We start from the raw sequence: 14,642 nt of genomic DNA, 5'->3' as shown, positions 1-14,642 counted from the left end.
AAGAACTCATATAACTCAACACACACACACACACACACACACACACACAGACACATGCACGCTCGCACACAAAATCCAACTTAAAAATGCACAGAGGAGCTTATTAGAAATTTCTCCAAAGAGGACATACAGATGGCCAATAGATATATGAAAAGATGCTCAGCATCACTTATCATCAAAGAAATACAAATAAAAACTGCAATGAGATACCACCTCACTACTGTCAGAATTGCTATCATCAATAAATCAATAAACATCAAGTGTTGGCAAGGATGTAGTTAAAAGGCAACTCTCATACCCTGTTGGTGGGATTGGAAGTTGATGCAGCCACTATAGAAAACAGTATGGAGGTTCCTCAGAAAATTAAAAATAAAACTATCTTACGACCCAGCAATTCCACTCCTGGGTATTTATCCAAAGAAATTCAAAACAGTAATTCAAATACACACACACACACACACACACACACACACACACACACACACACACACACATACCCCTGTGTTTACTGCAGTGCTATTCACAATAGCCAAGAAACGGAAACAACCGAAGTGCCCACCAATAGACGACTAGATAAAGAAATTGTGGTACATTTACACAACGGAGTATTATTCCACCACAAAGAATGAATTCTTACCACTTGCAACAACATGGATGAACCTAGAGGATATTACGCTAAGTGAAATAAGTCAGACTGAGAAAGACAACTACCATATGATCTCACTTAGATGTGAAATCTAAAAAACAGAATAAATGAACAAACAAAACAGAAATAGATTCATAGATATAGAGAAACTGATGATTGCCTAATGGGAGGGGTTTTGGGAGATGAGTGAGAATGGTGAAGGAATTAGGAAGTACAAATTGGTAGTCACAAAATAGTCAGGGGGATGTGAAATACAGTATGGGGAATACAGTCAATAATATTATAAAAACAATGTATTGTGTCAGATGGGTACTAGACTTGTTGGGGGGATCACTTCTTAAATTATATAAATTCCTAACTGCTGCACTGTACACCTGAAACTAATATAAAATAATATTAAATGTCAAGTATAATTAAATATGTATATATATTCACAGGATATAAAGTACAGCGTAGGGAATGTAGTCAATGGTATTATAACAGCTGTGTACAGTGTCAGATGGGTAATAGATTTGTTGGGGTTATCACTTTGTGAGGTGTGTAAATGTCTAATCATTATGTTGTTTTATATACCCGAAGCTAATAATAATTTTAAAAAGAAAACTCGTACAGCATTAGGAGTAGAGACAATGGAAATGTAATTGCTGTATATGATATCAGAGGGGTAGTAGATGTGAGAGATGATATAAATGATAAATGTCTGTAACATTGTTTTGTACACCTGAAACTAATAAAATAAATAAATAAAAAAGTAAATAAGAAAAAAGAAAACTCGTTTCTAAATTTAGCCATGTAGTTTCTATGCATTAGAAACTTCCTTTCTTGAGGAGCAGTCTGCTATTGATGAATTACTTCAGCTGTTATACATCAGAAAAAAGTTTGTAATTCATCTTCAATTTTAAAAGCTTCTTGCACTGGGTATAGAATTCTAGGTAGACTTTTGTTTTTATACTGTCAGTACTTTCATGATGTTGCTCCAATGTCTTCTCACTTACATAATTTCTTTTTTTTCAATTAAAGTTTATTGGGGTGATAATTGTTGGTAAAGTTACACAGATTTCATGTGTACAATTCTGTAATACATCATCTATATCTCACATTGTGTGTTCACCACCCAGAGTCAGTTCTTTTTCCGTCAAAGTATATTTGATCCTCTTTACACTCATCTACCAACACCCTCCCCCCTTACCCTCTGATAACCACTAAACTATTGTCTGTGAGTTTTTGTTTCTTCATTTGTTTGACTTGTTTGTTCTTTTCTTGTTTTCAGTTTCATACACCACACATCAGTGAAATCACATGGTTCTGTACTTTTTCTGTCTGACTTATTTTGCTTAGCATTATAATCTCGAATTACATCTATGTTGTCACAAAAGGTATTATTTCATCTTTCCTTATGGCCGAATAGTATTCCATTGTGTATATATACCACAACTACTTTATTCGTTCATCTGTTGAAGGACGCTTTAGTTGTTTCCATGTCTTGGCCACCGTAAATAAAGCTGCAATGAACATTGGAGCACACACACACACACACACACATATATGCATAAATGTTTTCAGATTTTTTTTGGATAGATACCCAGGAGAGGGATTGCTGGGTCATATGGTAATTCTATTTGTAATTTTTTGAGGAACCTCCACACTGCCTTCCATAACGGCTGCACCAGTCTGCATTCCCACCAACAGTGTATGAGGGTTCCTTTTTCTCCACAGCCTCTCCAACACTTGTTACTATTTGTCTTGTTGATGATAGCCATTCTGACTGGGATGAGGTGATATCTCATTGTGGTTTTTATTTGCATTTCTCTGATGATTAGTGATGTTGAGCATTTTTTCATGTCTATTTGCCATTTGTAAGTCCTCTTTGGAGAAATGTCTCTTCAGCTCCTCTGCCCATTTTTCAATTGGGTTGTTTGCTTTTTTGTTGTTGAGTTGCATGAGTTCCTTGTATATTTTGGATATTAGTCCCTAATCAGAGGCACTGTTTCCAAAACTCTTCTCCCATTCAGTTTGTTGCCTCTTTATTTTGTCGATGGTTTCTTTTGCTGTGCAGAAGCTTTTAAGTTTCATATAGTCCCATTCGTTTATTTTAGCTTTTACTTCCATTGCTTTTGGAGTCAAATTCATAAATTGCTCTTTGAACCCAAGGTCCATAAGTTTAGTAGCTATGTTTTATTCTATGCAGTTATTGTTTCAGGTCGTATGCTTAAGTCTTTGATCCATTTTGAATTAATTTTGGTACATGGTGACAGATAGCAGTCCAATTTCATTCTTTTGCACTTGGCTATGCAATTCTCCCAGCACCATTTATTGAAGAGGCTGTCTTTTCTCAATTGTATGTTTTTGGTTCATTTGTCAAAAATTGTCTTTCCCTATTTATGTAGGTTTATTTCTGGGTTTCTCAATTCTATTCCATTGGTCTGTGTATCTGTTTCTCAGCCAATACCATGATGTTTGGATTATTGTTGCCCTGTAGTACAATCTGAAGTCAGATAGTGTTATGACTCCAATGTTGTTCTTTATTCTTAGGATTGCTTGGGCTATTCAGGGTCTTTTGTGGTTCCATAGAAATCTGATAATTTTTTGTTCTACTTCTTTCAAAAATTTCATTAGTATTTTGAGGAAAATTGCGTTAAATTTGTATGTTGCTTTGGGTAATATGGTCATTTTAACTATGCTGATTCTTCCAAACCATGAACATGGAATGTCTTTCCTTTTTTGTGTGTCTTCTTCAATTTCTTTGAAAAATGTCTTATAGTTTTCAGCATGTGGGTCTTTCACATCCTTGGTTAAGTTTATTCCTAGGTATTTTATTCTTTTTGTTGCAATTGCAAAAAGAATTGTTTTTATAATTTCTTTTTCTGAGAATTCATTTTTAGTATATTGGAATGCAATGGACTTTTTATGTTGATTTTGTAGCCAGGAACTTTACTGTATGCGTTGATTGTTTCTAATAGTTTTTTGGTGGAGTCTTTAGAGTTTTCTATACATAGCATCATGTCATCAGCAAAAACTGAAAATTTAACTTCTTCATTCCCAGTTTGGATGCCGGTTATTTCTTTCTCTTGCCTGATTGGTCTGCTAGGACTTCCAGCAATATGTTGGAAAGCAGAGGTGATAGGGGACAACCCTGTCGTGTTCCTGAACATTGCAAAAGGCTTCAGTTTTTCACTGTTAATTTTGATACTAGCTGAGGGTTTGTCATACATGGCCTGTCCTCTGTTAAGGTATTTTCTTTTTATAGCTATTTTATTAAGTGTTTTAATCTAAAAGGCTATTGTATCTTGTCAAAAATTTTTCTGCATCAATTGATGCAATCATATGATTTTTGTCCTATACTTTGTTTATGTGATGTATCACATTGATGGATTTGCATATGTTGAACCACCCTTGTGCCCCTGGGATGAACCCCACATGATCATCATGTATAATCTTTTCATGCATTGTTGCATTCAATTGGCTAGAATTTTGTTTAGGATTTTTTGCATCAGCATTCATCAGAGATATAAGTCTGTAAATTTCTTTTTTGTGCTATCCATACCAGATTTTGGTATCAGGGTAATATTAGCCTCATAAAATGAGTTAGGGAGTATTGTCTCTTCTTCAAGTTTTTGGAAGAGTTTGAGGAGGACAGGTATTAGATCGTTTTTTAATGTTTGGTAGAATTCACTCGTGAAGCCTTATGGTCCTGGACTTTTGCTTTTGGAAAAATTTCTGATAACTGATTAAATTTCCTTACTGGTGATTGGTCTATTTAGATTTTCCAATTATTCGTGATTCAGCCTATGAAGGCTATATATTTCTAAGAACTTGTGCATTTCTTCTAGGCTTTCGAATTACACCTGTTTTGTCTGGATACCATTTGCTTGGAGTGTCTATTTCCATGCTTTCACTTTGAGTCTATATTTGTACTTGTAGCTGAGATGTGTCTCTTAGAGGCAGCATATGGTAGGGTTTAGTTTTTTCATCCAATCTGCTACTCTGTGCCTTTTTATTAGTGAGTTCAGTCCATTCATACTTAGGGTGATTATTGATATATGAGGATTTCCTGTCATTCTATCTTTGGTTTTCTTGTAGGACTGTGTACCATTGTTTCTTTTCATTTTTGTTGCTGTCTATTATTTCAGTGTGGTGGTATATTATGATATTTCCCTCTGTTTCTTCTTTTGCTATGCTACATATTTCAGTTCTTTTTTTTTGAGTGGTTACCATTAAGTTTATGTGAAAGAAAATTTCATATTTAGAGTATTCCATTTTTTTTTAGCATGCTTACTTTCTCCGTTCCCTTATGCCGGTTCAGACATTTAATCTCCCTCGTTTTATGTTTTTGTTGTCACAAATTATCCCTATTTATGCTGGTCGAATAGCTTCCTTCAGTATTTCTTGTAGTGCAGATCGTGTGTTAGAAAATTCCCTCAGCTTCTGTATGTCTGGAAAGATCTTTATTCCTCTTTCTTATCTAAAGGATATCTTTGCTGGATATATTATTCTTAGCTCATAATTTCTCTCTTTCAATAGTTTGAATATTTGAGTCCATTCCCTCCTGGCTTGTAGAGTTTCTGCTGAAAAATCTGATGATAACCTAATGGGCTTTTCTTTGTAGGTTACCATCTTCTTTACCCTGGCTGCCTTGAGGATTCTTATTTTGTCGTTAATTTTTGACAGCTTCCATAAAATGTGCCTTGGAGAAGGCCTGCTGGGATTGAGGAAATCAGGTGTTCTACTTGCTTATTGGATTCGAGTATCCAGTTCTTTCCACAAGTTTGGGAAGTTCTTGTCGACTATTTGTTTGAATATACTCTCTGTTCCCTTCTCCCTTTCTTCTGCTTCTGGTGTGCCCATTATTCTTATGTTGCTCTTTCCGATGGAGTCAGAAAGTTCTTATAGAGTTCTTTCTTTTAACTCTCAAGTCTCTCTCTTCTTCAATCTGTGTCATTTCCAGATTTCTATCTTTGATGTCACTGATTCTTTCCTCCATCAGGTGAAGTCTACTACCTAAGCTGGCAATTTCATTTTTCATTTCTTTTATTGAGCTCTTAGTCTCCAGAAATTCTATTTGGTTCCTTTTAAAATTTCAATCTCTTTGGTAAAATATCCATTTTGTTCTTTGATTGTGTTTCCGAGTTCATTAAACTGCCTTTTTTTGTGTGTTTTCTTGCATTTCATTGAGTTTTTTCAGAACTGCAATGTTGAACTCTCTGTCATTTAAGTCACATATTTCCATGTATTTAAGTTCATTTTCTGGAGACTTTTCATTTTCTTTCTGAACTGTCTTTTTTCTTGGTTATTCATGGCAATTAATAGATTATTATTTTTCTGCCTAGGCATCTACAGGAGTGGGTTGTGCAACAGGTTGATAGGAAGAGGTCTTTCTTTTGTTTTCCAGTCGGTGTTGGTAGAATGTTTTATTTTCTCTTTGACTGCAGCCTTTTATTTTCTGTTACGTTGTAGTGTTATATTTTCTCTGTGCTGTTTCAGCTTCTCATAAAATGGGGGGATTTTTGGGAGGTGGTTTTCTTCTCTGTTAGCAGGTCACCTTGGTCAGAGCACATCGCTTCCATGGCAGATGTGGAGAGCTTCTGAATTTCCAAAGCTCTTCCTTCACCAGTTTCAGATCCTGTGTGTTTCAGTGGCTCTGTTTACTCCTGCAGGGATCTGCCCAGTTAGGTGGGGACACAGGCAGCATGGGTTGTGAGACATGGCCCAGAGGAATGCCGGCAACCACCATCACAGCCAGTCCTGCACCAGTGCTCCTTCCCCTTCACCAGAACAAGTTGGGCTGCAAGTCCATGGCCTCAGGCCACAGTTCTCAAAACTGCAAATATTCTGTTCTTTTGATTTGACACTGCTACAGTTCCAGTTCTAGTACTGGGCAGGTGGGGGTGGAGCGAGCTCTGGGAGGGTGGGGAAGGGTCAACTAGGCTCCGCGCCTACACCTTCCATACTCTACTCAGCAATGAAGGCTTAAACCACCATTTTCAGCCTTCTTCCCTCAGTCTTTGCTCCGCAATCTCTGCCGTGAGCTTTGGGTTCAGCCGTGTTATATGCTGATCCCTCAGGCAGGATGGGGGTTATAAGTAAAGCACTGGTAGTCAGAGTTTTTCCCTTTACGACTGCAGTAGTTCCGGGATGCAGCAGTCTAGGAGCTCTGGTCTGCTCCTGCACCAACGTGGCTGGCGTCTCTGCAATTCCAGCTTCCCTCCTTCTTTGTTGGCCCTATTTGTCCACCTTTAGATCATTTCAAATGCGCATCTCTTAGTCTTGCCTGTCTGCTCTGCAGGGAGTCCTTTGTGGAATTATAGTTGTTCAATTTGTTGTAAATTCCAGAGGAGATTTCAAGAGGCTCATCTCTCACCCCCATTTCTATGATATCATCGCATAATTTCTAATGAGAAAGCTGCTGTCATCTCTATCTTTGTTCTTCTGAATATAATTTGAGCATGATGTGTTTTTGTGTAGTTTCTTCATGTTTCTTGTGTTTGGTATTTTTTTAGCCTCTCAGACCCATGAATTTACCGTTTTCATCAAACTTGGAAATTTTTTGTCGATTATTTCTTAAAATATTTTCGGCCCATCCCCATTATGCATGTATCCACTTATCCACTATATACTTATAAGTTATCCACTTATACATACTATGACACTTGAAGTTATCCCACAATTCACTAATACTCTGTTAACACTTGTTGCTTCTCTTTTTTCTTTGTGTTTCATATTGAATTAACTTTATTGCCATGACTTCCAGTTGAATAATCATTTCTTCTGTAGTGTCTTATTTGCCATTAATCCCATCCAGTATTTTTTATATTTGAAATTATAGTTTTCATCTCTAGCAGTTCCATTTGTGTCTTCTTTCTCTACTTAACTTTTTCCTATATGTTATAATATAGTTATAATAATTGTTTTAATGACCTTGTCTACTAATTCTATCATGTGTGTAATTTCTCTATAGATTTTCATTGATTTTTCTCTTCATTATGGGTCATATTTTTGTTTCTTTGCATGCCTAAGTTTTTTTTGTTGTTGTTTTTTTTGATGCCAGACATTGTGATTTTATCTTGTTGGATGTTGGATATTTTGTAATCCTATAAACATTTTTTAGTTTTGTTCTAGAACACAGTTAAAATTATTTGGAAGTTGTTCTTTTCAGATCTTGCTTGTAGGATTTGTTAGGTAAATCTGGGGCACTTCTCAGCTTAGGAGTAATTTTTCCCAATACTGAGGCAAGACCCCTCTGTGTACTCTATCCAACTTCCCACAGATCTTGAGGTTTTTCCATTCTGGCTGTTAGAAACATGTCCCATTTTTGAGCCTGTGTGAGTGCCAAGTACTGTTACCTCTAATCCTTTCAGATGGTTCTTCCTATGCACTCAGATAATTTCTTCACATGCTAGGGTGATCAGTATTCTGCTGAATACTCAAGGGGGACCCTCTACAGATCTCTGTAGTTCTATGTCTGTGAGGCTCCATCCACTATAGTATTATTTCCTATGAATTCTAGCCACCTTGGTCTCCTTGGACTTAGAGGTCCATCTTTCAATTCAAGGAGGTAGCTTGGATACCCCAACTTTGTACCATGGCCTGAAATTGCTCTCAAGGGAATAAGACACAGTAATTCTGGGTTTCAGAAGTTTCTTTGTCATCTGTTAGGGATCACTGTCCTTTTTTATTTGATGTCTAGTGTTTTGAGAATTCTTGTTTCATATATTGAGGGTTTTGTTTGTTTGTTTGTTTTTTGGGTTTTGGTTTGTTGTTGTTGCTGTTGTTGTTGTTTTGGTTGCTCAGGTAGGAAGGTAAATTCTGGTCTATCTTGGCCAAAAGTGGAAGTCTTATACCTCATCACTTACAATGACTTGATGCCAGCACAGGTTATATATTCATTACAATAGTAGATCAAAATCATTCTAGAGGGTTTTGTTTACTATGTGGCACATCCAGGGCTTTCAATGTAGGATCATCTGGTGTGTCTCTTGTAATAAGAATATTTGTATTTGGATACCCTAGTCATTCATCTCACTTATCATTTAGCAATTAGAGATTCAAATAAAATATGTTCTTCATAATTCTAGTAAGACATGATTTTTACTTTATTGTAAGTGGAGAAAGTAGAAAAATAGTTTTAGTCTCTGAATTCACAAAGGAAAAGATTGTGAGCACCACTGGTATAAAGAAAACATTTCTGGGTGGGGGTGAGGAGTATCAAAACAGAGAGGGAGAAGAGAAAATCTTCTTTTCAATCCTATATGACAAACTCATTTTCCACAGAGTATCATAGGTCATAAATCTCTAGACTAAGAAGACATTTTTCCAATCATTCCATCCTATTCTTTTACCAGACCTCTTATCAGGACATTAATAGCTAGGAAATGTGATTAAAATAACTTATCCAAGGAAGAGAAGTAGATGAGTAGGTAAGTAGTCAGAGGGTGATATGGTCTGGTGTACACCATGTCTAACATCATTTGTAGTTCTAAACCCAATTCCATAATATCAACTATACACAAACCAAGAGTCACCTATAATTTTCTAAGGTGTTAAGAAACCGAACTAGAATCCTTGACAACTAAAATGTTGACCAAGTGTCATTGCCATGCCCCCACCAAAAGAAATGGTAGTCTTTGTAGCCTCTATATCTTACATGGGTAGTGTCTACTGTGTAATTAATGTGATATATTAGCTATGTTAAGCACTGTCTAAGCAGCATCACCAATACTGCCTGTCTTCCTGGAATGGACATAATTTAAAGAGAAAAAAAAAACAGAATAAAAACAAAAACAAAAAACAAACGTCAGGCAGGTGGTTCCTAAACTGCTTCTGAAAGTTAAAATGAAACGATACCAAAAATCTGAGCATGGATATATTTAAAATGGCCTACATGTATTCAATTCCCTGAAAATGCTGCAGAAACTACAAAAAATGTCAAAAACATTCTTGGGGGTTACAAATGTGGACTTACCGTGTTTCCCTGAAAATAAGACCTACCCAGACAATCAGCTCTAATACATCTTTTAGAGCAAAAATTAATATAAGTAATTATATTATAAAATATAATTAAGATAGTAATCATATTTTACTATAAGACCAGGTCTATCATATGATATGATATAATTTAATATAATATTATATAGTAATATAATACTGGGTCTTATATTAATTTTTGTTCCAAAAGACACATTAGACCTGATGGTCCGGCTAGGTCTTATTTTCAGGGAAACACAGTACAGAATGAACCGTAAGCTTCACATTTTTCTGTAGACATTTAATCTGCTTTCTGTTTAATATTTCCTTGCTCTTTTATTAAAATGTTAATTCTAATTACTGCCAGTGAAATAGAAGACCCTATAACAGCCATTTTGAGATTGAAAAGTCAAGAAGGGGATTGCTTCTAGTTTAGTTCTATGAACCCTAAAGTTCTGGACTTTATTCTAAATGATTTCCCCCCATTTATAAAGCAAAGCACTGATGTTACTGACAAATTCCAATGTAGCATGCAACAGTGGTTCCTAATTGCTTTAGCATTTATCATGTACAAGAGACAGGAGGGAAGTTGTCTCATTTTGTACAGCTCAGTTGCATTTCTTATCTCTGACGTACACTTAAGCAGCAAACTGGGACTTCAGGTTGCTGCCTGAAAACCCATATCCATGAAGGAAAATGAATTGTTTTTTCCTAAAACAGAATACGGTTCAACCTCATTCTGTGCATTAACTGTGTATAACTTTTCTTTTATATATTTTATAAATTAGGAGCCCTGATCTGGCTTACCTACACAGATTTTCATACTCATATTCCAGGTTCTGCCTTTGAGCAGTTTTGTTTTCAAAACACTTTTTTTTTTCTTTTTTTGTTTTTAGAGAAGCATTTTGGAACATTTCCAAGAAATCCTTTGGGGTCAATTAGCATCTAGTAATATTTTTCTAAGCCGTCACTGGAGGTGCTTAACTAGTGTGTACTTAGGGACGTTCTATGGGACAAATCTTCTGTGTAGGTTTTATTCTTTAAAGAAACAGTACCCCTTCACATTCTATAGTGAGCATGTATGAGCCTAGGGGAATGGAGACGCTGAAGTTCTGTTTATGTACTCTTGAGTATAGATCTTTCCAGCTTGTGAGTTCTGCTGATTGTTAAAACAACCACACTGACTACGGGTCCTGTTCCACGAATTCAAGTCCCATTAAGATGTGAACCACCCTTTTGCACATGAAGATATACGTGCTCCAATATTCGTTGCAGCTTTATTTACGGTGGCCAAGACACAGAAACAACCTAAGTGTTCTTCGATAGATGATTGGATAAAGAAGACGTGGTATATATACACAATGGAATACTACTCTGCCATAAGAAAAAATGAAATAGTACCATTTGCGACAACATGGATGGATCTTGAGATTATAATGCTAAGTGAAATAAGGCAGACAGAAAAAGTTGAGAACCATATGACTTCACTGATATGTGGGATATAAAACTGAAAGCAACAAAGGAATAAGATGAACAAAGAAACAAAAACTCATAGACACAGACAATAACTCAGTGGTTACCAGAGGGTAAGGGGATAGGGGGTAGTAGTAGAGGGTAAAGGGCATCAAATATATGGTGATGGAAGAACTGACTCTGGGTGGTGAGCACACAATGTGATATATAGATGATGTATTACAGAATTGTACACTTGAAACCTATGTAATTTTACTAACCATTCTCACCCCAATAAATTTTAATTAAAAAAAACCCAAAAAATGATATAAATAACCAAATGAGTATACAAAGATCATGTAAACTGATAAGCACAGATGTGCCTATCTGTCTTTGAGGGGCTGTTTGGTATGAGTAAAATATATTTGGGCCGTACCCTGTAAATTGCCTCCCTTGAAGTGAGGATGAGATATGTATACATACAGTTGACCATCGAACAACATGGGTCTGAACTGAGCAGGTCCACTTATACATAGATTTTTTTCAATAAATACTATAAATGTTATTTTCTTTTGTGATTTTAATGACATTTTCTTTTCACTTGCTTTATTGTAAGAATACGGTATATAATATATATAACATACAACAGGTGTGCTAATTGATGGTTTATGTTATTGATAAAGCTTCTGGCAAACTGTAGTCTATTGCTAGTTAAGTTTTGGGGGTGTTAAAAGTAATACATCCATTTTCAACTTTGTGGGCAGGGGTCAGTGCACACATTTTAATTATACAGATTCTAAGATGACCTCTGTGGTTGTATACAGTTTCTAATGATAGACAGTCTAATTAAACCTTTGTTATATTATTCTACACACAGCTTCTCAGGTGCATCAAGTAAGGTCAAGCAGCACAATAAACTCAATTGTCTGCACATACACAATCCATGTAGCTTGTGGATTATGCACATGATGTAGGAACTGTCTCCCTACCCTGTGGCCCATCTGACTCCACAAACCCCTCCTTTCCCACCCATTGATCATTGGGCAAACATTGGTCTCAAAGGCATATTTACTTTCAATGCCCTTATGCGTGGCAAGGGTGATTTGGTAAAGGAAATAATCAGGGAGGCAATTACTTTTCTAGCCTTTCTTTAAATCTTTGGTTTCTGATAAGGCTGACAATATAATTTGCTAATATATTCTTGATATCCAATCCATCCATCCTTTTATATTCCATTAATGCAAAAATGTTTTCTGCCTGTTCACTGGTGTATTTTCCATGGACTCTTATTTACTTTCACAGCAGTTAAAAATAAGTAAATGAAAAAGGAGTAATTTAAAGGGCAGGAGTAAGTGGAAAGGGAAGGAGACAAAAGAAAACTATAAATAATTACCTTAACCTCACTAGTAGTCACTTCAGTGTAGGATTCGTACATTATCATGATTAACACAAAAACTCAGGTAAATTCTACTAGTATCACCTCAATGTTTGGAGAGTCAAGAGTTGTTGTGTTAACTCTATTAAAAAAGCCTCATGCTTCTAGGTGTAGTGACTTTAACCCAAACCCTAAATTATCCAAAATGCTTTATTCTGACAAAATGCAGTCAATTCTACCACAGAGCAGAAAAATATATTTAAAATGGAGTAGACAACACTATTCAGAAATAAAATGAGTATTCACACAAATAACTTTCATGAACACATTTATTGCAAGTAGCTCTATGGAAAGGCAAGTCTGATATATATACATACATATATATATATATATATATATATATATATGTATATATATATGTATATATATATATATACATATATATATATATATATATATATATATATATATATATATATATAAACACTATACAGAGTTGCAAGGTTGTCTCCCCAAACTGCAAACAAAATGTTTACAAAGAAGAGTATAAGAGTATTTACAAAGGAAGACAAAGCCAGAGCAACTCAAAGCAGATCTGTGAAGCAGAAATAGCAAATGAAATGAACTGTTGGAACTATAGTTTTAGCTCTTACTGACCAAGTGACTATGTCTGATTTCAAATTAAATGTAGGTCACACACAAACAATCGTTCCATCATTGGTTTTTCTTAACAGCAGCATAAACTTGTAGCTGGAAGGTGATATGTTGGTTCACATATTCTAGAAAGATCCTTCCAGCACAATACTGAATAAATTAGTTGTGTCTGTAAACTAAGAAGTAGTGTCAAAAAGATTGCATACTTGTTATGCTGTACCTGTGACTATTTGTACCTGTTACTATTTGTATGTACTGTTGTATATGAGGTTTCCCATTCATTTATTCAGCAAGTATTATATCTGTGAAGTACCCTGTCTGCTGGCAGACCCTGAACCTAATATGCAAATAAAGCAATATAGCATTTTCCCCCAAATAATCTTTTCTCTTCCACAATTCTGAACGATTATGACTTAACTTACTTGAAAATAAAATGATGACAGAAGGCTTGAAAAATGGCTGCCTAAAAGAGTGCATTGTTACCATAATGAACAAAAGCCACACTGCATTATTTGATTAGACTGGAAATAGAGAAGAGTCTGAAAGAACTGATGAAATCAATGCCTTAGTAGTGACCAGTAACTGTAGTGATTGGTACTGCAACCACATCCTCTCCTCAGAGCCATTCACAAGGGAAAAAAGAACTCCCATCACTTTGGTTGGAAAAATAATAGAAATCAACTCGGTTCTTCAGAAAAATTAGCTTAGCAACATGGACTGTAAGCCTGCTTGAAGATAGAAGTACACGTTCAAAGACATCAAAACCGAGTGGCAAAAAAGTTTAGGTAAATATTACACTACTTTAAAGTTGCACATTAAATGCGAAGCAATTTTTTTAACAGTTACACACAACAGGTACAGCTACAGTCACTTGTACACAGGTACACAAGGGTGTGCATACACACGAATAGGTGCACACACACACTAGCACTCATATACTTCGACAGTCATTCATACCCATCTGTGGGATGATGAGGTTTGCCAGTGATGGTACGAGGAATGAATTGTGTGCCACCACATAACAAAGCTCTGAGCAAGTTTCAAGACCTTTGTTCCTGTCCTCTGTGATCACCACCTGTTATTATCATATTCTCAAAGGTCCAGGTTCCTAAAATCTTAATTCAGTTTCCATCAGAGGCAAGCAAAAACAGGGTGTGGGGGGGTGGAGGCTTGCTCTGATTTTTTTTTTTTAATTTGGTACATCTTACATAGGCTCATTACCCAAAGGGAAACAAGGCCTTATAAGAGGTTCTATTTGGCTTAAGTTTTAGTCAGGACATTCATTGATACATACACACCAATTTCTTGAATATGGGAAACTGATCTATTTATAGGAGCCTTGGGCATAGTGGGGAGTGTGTCAAGGAGAGAGCCAGAGAGGGGGAGCATGAAGGGTGAAAGGGTGAAAGAGGCCCAGAGAGGCAGAGAGGGGCTTTGTAGGGAGACTTCTGAAGAACTTTTCTTCTTTTAGGGGGAAAATGTACGTTTCAAAATAAAAACTAGCGATTTTTGAAATGCACAATTGATTTACAAGCAGAATATCACAGTGTTGTA

At 35.9% G+C, this 14,642-nt stretch overlaps 1 protein-coding gene across 1 annotated transcript in view; it reads left to right on the top strand.

Annotated features, from left to right (window-relative positions):
- COL4A5 (collagen type IV alpha 5 chain) overlaps positions 1 to 14,642 on the top strand; it is a gene marked incomplete at its 3' end in the record, with an annotated part of 361,897 nt that overhangs the window by 329,763 nt on the left and 17,492 nt on the right. The window lies entirely within an intron of this gene.

This window comes from Rhinolophus hipposideros (assembly GCF_964194185.1).
Source record: "Rhinolophus hipposideros genome assembly, chromosome: X".
Lineage (NCBI taxonomy): Eukaryota > Metazoa > Chordata > Mammalia > Chiroptera > Rhinolophidae > Rhinolophus > Rhinolophus hipposideros.
The sequence above is the reverse complement of the archived record's forward strand: the minus strand, read 5'-3'. Positions and strand labels throughout refer to the sequence as shown.